The sequence below is a fragment of the Castor canadensis genome, chromosome 12, assembly GCF_047511655.1.
Source record: "Castor canadensis chromosome 12, mCasCan1.hap1v2, whole genome shotgun sequence".
Taxonomy (NCBI): Eukaryota; Metazoa; Chordata; class Mammalia; order Rodentia; family Castoridae; genus Castor; species Castor canadensis.
The window spans coordinates 72,736,179-72,748,609 of NC_133397.1; positions in this window are offsets into that span (position 1 = coordinate 72,736,179).

Here is a 12,431-nt window from a genome sequence, read left to right on the forward strand (position 1 = left end):
AAAGTTCCAGCTTTTTAGAAGCCTTGTTTCCAAAGAATTATGATTGTTTGATCTGTTTTATGGGTGAATCCGTTGAAAAGGCTTCTCTTTACAATTACACTCATAATTGAGTCTGTGCTACAAGTTTCCTTTTAGAATACCTACAGGGAATTGTTTTCATAAAGTTGTTATCTGAGGCAATGGGCTGCAGCAAACAGCATGTTAAATAAAACATTAAAAGAAAGACAAGTAATAAGGTATTTGTGGGGGTTCTAAAAACTCCAACAAATTCTCAGGAAAAATGAAGATCAGATATGTAAGATCACATGATTGAGAAAGACAGGAGAGTTCTCTAATCAACCAAAGTTTATCTGGAAACTCAGTGCAAGCTAAAAATGGATAAGGTATATATATAAAATCCCTGGCTGAGTGTTAAATACATGTCGAAAAACATACATTAGCTTTGGTAAAGACTCTGAAATTTATTACTTCCAACTATTTGAATAAATTTCATACCAATTATTAACTAAATACTAATTTAGAAAAGATTTAAGTGGTCACAAATCTACATCAGACATTTTAATTAGTTCAAGTTAGTGACTAAACATATAAGTAATAACTATTAAGAAGAAACAGCAAAATCAAACTCTAAGAAAGAGATTATCTGATTTGAAGAGATACATAATGATAGTGTTTAAAGTACCTAATTATCAGCAGCAAAAGCAACAAAAATTATAATACAAACCAGAAAGTGTGATCTATGCAAAGAAACAAAAGGAAACAACAGATTTATTACTGAGGAAGCACTTGTGCTGCACTTACTAGACTAAGACTTCAAAACAGTACTCTAAAATATTTCCAAGATTTAGAGGAAAACACAGCTAAAGGACTAAAGTAAATGAGAATTATGTCATTAACTAGACAGCATTAGTATACAAATAGAATTACAAAAAGGATCCAAGTAGAAAATTTCCTACTAAAAGTACCAAAACAAAACTAAAAAAATTCTTTTCAGTGATATAATATCACTTCTATGCAGACAGAATAAAGAATTATCAACCTTAATAACAGCTTAAGATTGTCCAGTATGAAGAACACAAAGAAAAAATAATAAAAAATAAAAGCAAATTCCTACAGATTGGATAGCATCACCACGTTTCCTAACACAAACATAAATACAGTTCTTAAAGGGGAGCATAGAATGGAAAGGAGAGTATTGTAAAAAGTAGTAGCTGAAATGCTAAAAACATCTCAGTTTACAAAAAACCTGAATTTGTACTTTTAAGAAAGCTCAGTAAATTCCAAATGCACTCAAAGAGGTTCACGTTGAAATATATTATAACCAAAATGTTAAAGCAAAGAGAAGTTCAAAGGAAGTAATAGAGTAGTGACTTGTGTATCAGAGAAATTCAATAAGAGCAATTTCTCATGAGACACTATAGAATCTAAAAGGTAGTGGAATGGAAAGTGCTAAAATAAATTGTCAAGGAGGGAACAAGATGGTGGATAGCCAGCAGACCCTGGAAACCTGAGCTCTCATAAGTCCAAAAGACATGTATATAAATGGAAAATTGATACCTGTTAAAGTTATTCCCAGAATGGGGGAGGGGGTGAAGACAAGTATGATATATTTGATATATTCTAAGAACTTTATAAATGACACCATGAATCACCACCCAGCACAACAATGACAAAAAAGAATACATTGGATTTGTGGTAGCAAGGATCAGGTAATCTTTATTTTTTGCCAACTACGATACATCAGTACATAGGGGGAACATAATTTATAATGACTCACCTTTAAATTAGCCTTTTACAGCACACAACAGCTCAGAAAGCCCAGGTACTGAGGATCAGCAGCAGCCAGCCCACCCACTATAAAGACATTTTTTCTTTTTTTTTTTCTCCCCTTCTTTTCTCCTCTCTCACAAAGCAAAAACACAACACAAACAATTGCCAAGTGAGTTCTGTAAGCATCTGGGACTTCCTGGACCCCAAAATTTGTGGACAATGAACCTCTGACCACCACCTGCCTCCACCAACTCAGTCTGATCCTGATACCAATGAATGAAACTATGACCCCATCAATTCATAGGCTTGCCCTGCAGGTGGAAAGGGCTGGAGACTGCTCACGTATCAGCTTCTTATGGGACCACTTCGGAGAACCCACCTTCACAAAAACATGCTGAGGCAGATGGTCCATCCACCCCAAGAACAGTCTGGGCCCAAACACCATTAGTTGATCCTCTCCAAAGCTGTCTGGTAGAGAGGGGCACCATAGCTCATCATATTAATGTTAGGGAGGGGGAGGCACACAGAGAAAGCCATGCCAAGGGGTCAGCACCTGGATTAGAAATCAGAGGAGAGTCAAGAGCACACATTGAACTGAGGGGAAAGCTGCTTCTCTCCATAACAAGGAAGAAATTTGGATTTTGTATATATATATATATATATATATATAAATTTTTATGTTTTTTCTTTTATTCTTTTTCATTTATTTGTTGTCTACCATCTTTTTTAATTCTGTTCAAATTTCAATTTCGTGTATTTCTTTCCTCTCGGTTCCTCAAGTTTTTTCTTCTTTTCTTCTCCTCACCTTCCTTTTCTCCCCACTGTGCCTACTTCCTCAACATTAACCACTCACTGAATTGTCTATTATACCAACTTTACATATTACCCCCATCCTTCCTATCTCTATGCAATCCCTGAAAATTGAACCTTAACCCACAAAGACTGAACTACACCTTTACGCACATAAGGGCCTTATTACCCTGTATCCCCAAGACCTCATAGCTCTTCCCCCTATTGCTTTATCCCCCCCACCACATCCCTCTTCCAGTGCTATTATTTTAATTACTTAAGTATCACTCCCTATGCAAACAACTGTAATCTCCACAATACCTGCTGCTTAAAGATAATACTACCAAAGGTATTGTATATTATGTAAATAATTGGTTTTTCAATGAATCTGTGAATTTGTTATTTCTAATTTATACCTCCAGGTCAAGGAACAGAAATATTACAACAACCTAGCTAACAACTCACCTAGACAGAGCATAGCAATTAAGTCAAAAGAAAGATAACAGTTGATTAAAATCTCTGACTAACTGACCAATGATACATGAACAAAGCACAAAATGGAAACATCAAAATATAAAGAATGCAGGGAACATAACTCCTCAAAAGACTAACAATGACATGACTGACAGAGGATTTGGTGTAAAGTGAAGGGGATGAATCCCCAGTTGCTGACCTCACAAGAATGATGATAAGAATTTCAATGAACTTAAAGAGGAGCTTAAGGAAAACATGCAAAAGCAAGTCATGAATTCAAGAGAACACAGATTAAAAAAAAAACTTAAGAAGGACACAAAAACAATTAAATGAACTCAGAAAGGATTTCAACAAACTCCAAAAAAGAAACTAGGAATATTATTTTAAAAAGATGTGTAAAATAAAGAAGACAGCACAAGATATGAAAGAGGAGTCTTATAAAGTTATCAAAAGTCTCAGAAAAACAGAATCAAACAGAAACTCTGAAAATAAATAGTCCCTTAAATCAAATAAAAAATACAGTTGAAAACCACTCCAGCAGACTGGCACAATTGGAAGACAGAAATTCAGGTTTGAAGACAAAACAGACATTAAAGAGAAAACAGAAGAATTCTTAGACAAAAGATTTAAGAGTTGAGAAAGTAATATCCAAGAACTCTGCACCTCCATTAAAAGAACAAACCTGCAAATCATGGAAATCGAAGAAGGAGAAGAGATGCAAGCCAATGGTAGGAGTAATACATTCAAAAAATAACAGCAGAATAATTTCCAAATCTAAAGAAGGAGATTCCCATTCAGGTTCAGGAAAGCCTCCAGGACACCAAATAAACATGTCCACAATAAAACCTCTCCACATCATACTATAGGTAAAACAATTAGCACAGGGAAGAAGCAAAGAATATTGAAGGCTATAGGAGAGAAAAATCAAATAACATATGAAGGCAAGCCCATCAAAATAATAGCAGATTTCCCAAAAGAAACTTTAAATTACAGGGACATGGATTGAGGTATTTTGAGCACTGAAAAAAAAACAATTTCAGTCCTAGCAAAGCTATCATTCAAAACTGAAAGAAGAATAAAAACCTTCCATGATAAACAGAAACTAAAACAATACATGACCACTAAACCATGAATACAAAAGATTCTGGAAGGAATCCTACACACAGAAGATGAAAACAGACATAGCCATAATAAGATGAGAATTACTAAATCTCAAAAGAAGAGCAGAGAAGTAATCAGAGACTAGCATATAGTATAGAATTAGTTGCATGTACACAAACCCTTACACAGCAAAACCAACGTAATGGCTGGAGTCGCCATATACCTCTCAATATTGACACTGAATGTTAATGGCTTCAACTCCCTCAACAAAAGCTATCCATTTGGAAACTGGACTAAAAAAAAAGACCTGACAATTTGTTGGATACAAGAAACCCAATTTACAGACAGAAACAATATTGGCTTAGGGTGAAAGGGTAAAAGAAGATTTGCTAAGCTAAAATAGGCAGGAATAGCAATACTTACATCAGAAAATAAAGTAGACTTCAAACATAAATTATTCGGAAAACACAAAGAAGGTCACTTCATACTAATAAAAGGAGGAATACATCAAGTGGAAATTAACAATTGTTAATTTACATGCCCCCAATGCTACTTTATTCAACTTAATTAAATATACACTACTGAACTTCAAAACACAGCTAGACCCCACCACTGTGGTATTGGGAGACTTCAATACTCTTCTATCACCAACAGGTCATCCTGATAAAAAAAATTCATGAAAGAAGTTCTAGGATTGAAAGAAACCATAGATCAATTAGACCTGAAAGAATACTGTAGAGTATTCCATCCTGCAAGAATGGAATATCCTACAATATCCATTCTTCTAAGCAGCATGTGGAAGTTTCTCCCAAATAACCCATATTTTAGGCCACAAAGAAAGTCTAAACAAATATAAAAAAGATTGAAATAATCCTCTGCATATGGTCTGACCAGAAAGCAATAAAACTAAGAGCTCAACAACAACAACAAAAACAAAAATATTAGAAAATACTCAAACACCTAGAGACTGAATAGCACATTGCTCCATGGTCAGTGGATCATCAAAGAAATAAAAGAGGAAAAAAAAATTCCTAAAACTCTATGAAAACAAAAGTACAATCCAAATTAATAAAGTTAGAAATGAAAAAGGAGAGAGTGCAACAAACACAAAGGAAATCCATAGAATACTTAAGAACTACTTTGAAAACCTATGTGCAAATAAATTGGAAAAGCTAAAAGAAATGAACAATTTCTAGTATGATTTGGCCATCCAAAATTGAACAAGAGGATATAAATCACTCAAATAGAAATAGAACAAACAATGGATTTGAAGCAGCAATAAAGAATCCCCCAAAAAGAAAAGTACATGACCTGATGGATTCACTGCTGAAATCTAAGTGTTAAGGAAGAGCTAATACCAACACTCCTCAAACTTTGCCACAAAATAGAAAAGAAAGGATCACTGCCAAACACATTCTATGAAGCCAGTATTACACTTATCCCAAAACTGGACAAGGGCACGACAAATAAAGAGAATTATAGGTCAATCTCTTTAATTAATATAGATGCAAAAGTCCTCAATAAAATGTTGGTAAACAGAATTCAATGGCATGTCAAAAAGATCATACACCATGATCATGTCAGTTTCATCTTAGGGATGCAAGTATGATCCAAAATACACAAATCTTTAAATGCAATATAATATATTAGCAGAAGCAAAGACAAAATTTACACAATCATGTCAATAAGTGCAGGAAAAGCTTTCAACAGTATTCAACACCCTTTCATGATAAAAGCTCTGATGAAGGTGGTTAAAGAAGGAATGTATCTCAACATTATAAAGGCTATATATGACAAGCCTATAGCCTACACCATGTTAAATGGGGAAAAATGAAACCATTTCCTCTAAAGTCAGGAATGAGGCAAGTGTGTCCACTCTCTCCACTCTTATTCAACACAGTCTTGGAATTCCTAGCCAAAGCAATAATACAGAAAGAAGAAGTAAAAGAATACAAATAGGAAAGGAATAAGTCAAACATGATCTTATTCATAAAAGACCTCTACAAGCAAAGCTATAAAGCATAGAAAAAAGAAATTGAGGAAGACTACAGAAGATGGAAAGATCTCCCATGCTCATGAATTGGAAGACTCAAAATTGTGAAAATAGGTGTATTACCAAAAGCAATATTCATATTTAATTCAATCCCCATCAAATTTCAATGGCATGCATCTCAGAGATTACAAAATCAATCCTAAAGTACATTTGTAAGCACAGAAGACTGCAAATAGGCAACCCAATACTGAGCAAAAACAACAATGCTGGAGGTATCACAATACCCTATTTCAAGCTATATTGAAGAGTCATTCAAATACTCTGAAAAAAAAAACAAAAAACAAAAAACAGATATAAAGACCAAAAACAAAAAAACAAAAAACAGATATAAAGACCAGAGGAACAGAATAGAAGACCCATATGGGGCCACACAGCTACACCCAACTGACTTTTGAAGAAGAGGCCAAAATTACAGCCTTTGAAACAAATGTTGCTGGGAAAACTGGTTATCTGCATACAGAAAACTGAAACTAGATCCATGTATTTCACCCTGAATAAATATCACTTCTACGGACATACCTAAAGGAATGTGAGTCATGTTACAATAAAGGCACCTGCACATCCATGTTTACAGTAGAATTATTCACAACAGCTAAGCTATGGTAACAGCTAAGATGAGCCACTACTGATGAATGGATTAAGGAAATGTAGTATATATATATATTGGGATTTTATTCAGTCATAATAAAGAATGACATTTTGATCTTTTGCGGGTAAATAGATGGAATTGGAGAAATCATCTTAAGTGAAGTTAACCAGGTTCAGAAAGTCAAAGGACACATATTTTCTCTCATATGTGACTATAGACCTAACACAAAACAAGCAATATTATGAGAAACAGGTCACACTAAGGTGAGGGCACTAACAGGATAGGGAGGTTAAAAGAAAGAAGTTATGAAGGTAAATATGGTTGATGTACTTTCTATACAGGAATGAATATAGAATTTTTAAATCTGTTGAAATCACCATAAGAAAGGGACTAAGGTAGAAAAGAGAAAATAGACATGAACCAATTTGGGTTAAAATACATATATATATATGGAAATGCTATAAGGAAATAGTCTGTATAGCCATCTTAAACAAAAATGTCATTTTTTTTTCAAAACCAGAGAACAGGAAGGCAGAATAGGTCTGGTTTCAGGGGGTAGTATCAATGGGAGGGGGGAGGATGTGGGAAAAGTTTGTAAAATGTTGAATACAGTGTAAATACTGTGTACACTTGTATGTACATGCAAAACTGAGACCTGTTGAAACTATACCAGGAATGAGGGAGAGGAGAAAGGTGGAGGGGGTGAATTCAAGCATGGTATATTTGACATATTATAAGGACTTTGTAAATGTCACAATGTACCCCCAGCACAACAATAACAATAAAAGAGACAATCAATAACTCTATGTCTGGAAAACTGTTTTCAAAAATAAAGGATAAATTGAGAGTTACATTGCATAATAAAAACTGAGATTTCATTGGTAGCTGAAGAAATGCCAAAATATAAAATTAAATGACATTAGTCAGTAATTAACCATCACATGAAAAATAAAGAACATAAGAAAAGGTAAGAAAAATAGAAGTATAACTTTGTTTATAATTTACTTGATATCTGACTTTAACACAACTGCAACGTAAAGTACTTATCAATTTAAGTTAATAAGTACACAAAAATAAACACATAATTTGTAAAAGCCATAGCATTTAAGAGGAATATGAAGTTATGCAGGAAAAGGTGTTTTATACTATTAACTTAAATTTTTGCTATTGAAAACTAGGCTGCTATATATTTTAATGGCTAACCCCAGGAAAACTGATAAAGTAATTCCAAATTACAAAGGGAAAATATCAAAGAAAAGAAAGGGATGTTATAGTAGAAAATATCAGTTTTTTAAAAAAGAAAGTAGTAGAATTGAGGAAAAAACATATAACTAAAGAAGTCAATTAACAATATAGTGGATATAAATTATAACTAATCAGTAACTGCAAATTTATTAAATTCTACAATTAAAAAGCAGAGATTGGTAGAATTCATTTAGTAAACACAAACACATATGACTCGTTGTCTAAACCTCTTTCGATTTCAACCTATTTCAGAGCCATAAATAGCCTGGAAATTATATATATACATATATATATATACATATATATACATACATACATATAGTATACTTATAGTGTACATATAATATGCATATTTATACTTATTAGATTAGACTCCTGTTACAGATAAATAACACTTTCTAAATAGTGGCCAATAGGGAAATTAATTTCACAGTTTACATGCATTTTTATTCTCATTCAGGACCTCAAATTTTGCCCAGTTTCCAGAAAAATTCAAGTTTCAACAGACAAAAGAGACAGAAGCTGCATCTTTCAGTTCAAGGAAACTTACATGTAGAGAGAAATTATACAAACATAAAATTTTAATACTAAAGAATATTTAATCCAAGCAACATCTTTCATCAAATAGGATTTTTAGAAATTCCAAATACAATTCAAAAAGAGACGAGTGACTCTGGGAGACTCTCACTTTCTTACTTAGATAATTCTAATATCCAAATCTGATCTCTAAGGAACCTTCAAGAAATATCTTTTGCATATCAGGTTTAATATAACTTTTTCATTGAAAGCTGAGAAATGAAAGCCTATAATTCAATTGATTGCTAAGGTCTCCAAAGTATTGTCAGACTGATAATTTTATACTTTGATATATCTAATAATTTGAAAATTTAATTTTTCTGTACATCCAAACATTTACATTATTTCTACTAAAAACAGTTTTTTCAGGGCCTTTTTTATGGGGAAAGAAGGAGGTGAGTATAACTGTAGAGTGGAAGACAGATTGATTAAAACACTTGGCTTTCTTTTGGAAGCAGATCTGGCAAATGACTCTGAAAAGCCCTTTGAAATTTCATTCAGTTGGGAACTCTAACACTCTGTAGTCCTATCATGATGGATGGGAATATTGCAAGTCATTGTTCTAGCATTCACAGGTGTGGGAAAGAACTAGATAGACAAGTCTTGTGTCCTTATGAAAGTCATGTCCCATGGAAATATTACATATTAAATAATATTGCACTGATGTCATGGCATGAAACTTGTTTACATAATGGATGATGTCTAGTCTGCTATCTAGAATCTCACGTAATTAGATTGAAAGAGATACTAAGGTGACACACCTTGACAAAACTTGCAGGAGCATAAAGTGATGAACACACCCATGACATCCTATGCCAGTTCTAAACAAGGTTTTCCTTATGTTAAACTGAAATTTTCTTTCCTTATAAGAATATTTTCAATTCTGCTATATGAGTCTTCAAAAACAAATTTAAATCCCTCTTCCATGTAGGACCTACACCTCCTCTCTACACTTTCATGTTATTTTTTCAAGATGACTATGCAATTCCTTTATTTGCCTTTTTGTTTTTTTCAGTACTGGCACTTGATCTCAGGGCCTACACCTTGATCCACTCTACCAGCCCTTTTTGTGTTAGGTGTTTTTGAGGTACAGTCTCACAAACTATTTGCCTGCACTGGCTTTGAGCAGCTAACCTCCTGATCTCTGCCTCCTGAGTAGCTAGGATTACAGGTGTGAGCCGCTGGCCCCTGGCCTTTTCCTGGCTTTTAAAGTTACATTGCTTCAAGGCATTTCTGCAGCCCATTCACATATTATTGGCCATGAGTCAAACACTAAGGGGAGACCTCACACAGAAAGGGAAGGAAACCAAAAACTTGAATGTGGTTGATGTGCTCACTGTATAGGAATGAATACAGTAATCTTAAACTGGAAGTGACCCCTATTGGAAGGGGACCAGGAAGTAATGAAGAGGTCTGGTAGAGATGAACCAATTTGGGTTGTAATACACATGTGCATGGAAACAACACAAGGAATCTCCTTGAATATCTACGTTTATCTCAAATTACAAAGACTCCATGTTTTTCTTACTATCTTTTATAATTTTTTCTTCTACAAAAATCAGAGAACAAGAGAGTGGAACAGGTTCTCCAAGGAGGCAGGGATGGAGTGGGGAGGTGGCCCAAATAATTATACACATGTAAGCAAATGCAAAAACAAAAAAAGAAAAGAAAAGAATTGAAAAAAAAAGAAAAATATTGTCCTTAAAATCTATTAAGTTAGTACCATGGATATTGCCTATACATAAGTTATAGCCATTGTATCTTGATGTAACTATTAAATTATACATAATCCAAGATTCCAATGCATTAAACTAAGCATTTAACTGTTTTCTTTTTAAAGAAATCTACATTGCCTGTATTATCATGATGTTGTCCAGTACAATTTATGAAAATCTCCAATCTTCATGCTGTATTTGGTAGGAGAGATTGTGCCTATCTTTAGATAAAATTCAGGCACTCCATGACTTCTCTGTTCTCAGTAAGTAATAAAAAGTCTTAAGGTCTTCTATTCAGTAATAAGAATGTCCCAACAAACTCTCGCCTCTCAGTTTGAGTTTGCCTCATACCTGATGCTCTAGGGAAAAGGAATTAGCATGGATACCTCCTTCCCTCCCTTACTCCCTTTCTTAGGAGCCATATATAACAGACATATAATTTGGGTTTATCACAGCCCTCAGATATACCTTAGTAAAGAGCATGTGGCTGGGCAGTACCAAAGTTCTCTTGAATATCTTACTAACCTATGACATTCTGATATAAACTGACAAACTGATCAAGTTTTCATTTCCTAAACTTTCAAAATTAGCAAAACCCAAGGAAATCATTGGAAATGAATGCTAACACTTGGTTACTTTACTGCCTTCCCTTACTTCCTACTTTAGAGATGAAAAAAATTAAATGTATTCAATAACATACCAAACTTTATACATCTGTTAAGTATTTGTCTTACTTCTTTCACAGTAAAGCAGAAGTATGGATACTTCTCTCTCTAGAAAGAGCCAAATCAACAATACAAACCATCTCTTGTTAAAATGCTAACAAATGGTTTGCTGGCATCAGGGTTGGCAGGCTTGCTGACAAAGTTTACTTAGAGCAACAGTGGTACAAGGATGGTGTAGTGGGTAAATTCATCCAAGATCTCTTAGCACCCACAGTTCAGGAATGCTTCTAAAACCCACTGAAAATTGATAGGAACCAGAATCCAAAATTCTTCTAGTCATAATTCTCTCTCATCTCCAGTTTACTCACTTCACAGTTGATAACACCAGTAATATTTAGGTGCCTGAATAGGCCTGCTAAATCAGGCCAGGGCACTATTTCAGCTAATGAGTTTAGGAAGGTTTGTCTCCCAGAATAATATCTGATTTTGGTTCATGTAGAGCATATGTAGCTGAATGTAAGAATTAGCAGTTTATAAATATGTATATATGACATGTTTCAGGAAAACAGACTTCTCTAATTGACTTCACTAATTTATAATGCTTGTCTACTAATTGCTGCTCCAAATCTACCACTTATATGTCAACTCCAACCATAGTGCTGGAAATCAAACTTAGGGCCTCGTTCACACTAGAGGAATACCTTACCACCAACCTCATATTCAGTCTTTTTCCCTTTGTTTTTCTATTATTTCCTTCCTTCCATCCATTCTTCCTTCCTTCCTCTCTCTTTCATTCTTTCCTTCTTTTTCTTTCTTTCTTTCATTTTAGACAGGGACACTCTAGCCCAAGCTTATTTTTTTACTTCTGATCCTCTTGTCTTGCTCCACCAGAGTGTTGGGACATAGCCATGAGATATCACACTTGTCTTGTAGTCTTTTAAGCCAAGGCTTGGATTGCTTCAAAAAGTCTAAGTACTGCCCTCCGTCATTTACACCTCTTCCTCCATCGTTATCACGTAAGTATAGTGAATATAGCAAAATAAAATAAAAGAGAAATATGCAAATGAGAGTTTTTGAGCAAAAGAAACCCAAGGCACTGAGAAAGGGCCATGGAAAAGTGTAAAGGAAAATATCCACTGCCTTAATCTTGTGGAACACTGGCTTTAGAAGGAATGATTTCAGCAAGGATCTTTTCTTTTCTAGATGTAATCCCATAATCTGAAGCTGATAGTTTTGCTTAAGGAAAGAAAAATTTCACCCATGTTTGCAACTTGCATATGAAAAAGTGCCATCCATGTGATACATTGAAGTACTGTAGTAAAACTTGAAAAAAAATGTCATTACAAAGAAAACAGAGTTACCAATAAAAATGTTTGCATGTTGTTTTTCAGTGAATAAACTTTATATTTAAACAAATGTAGGAGCACTCCATGGAGCTCTAGGTAGCTGGTGTT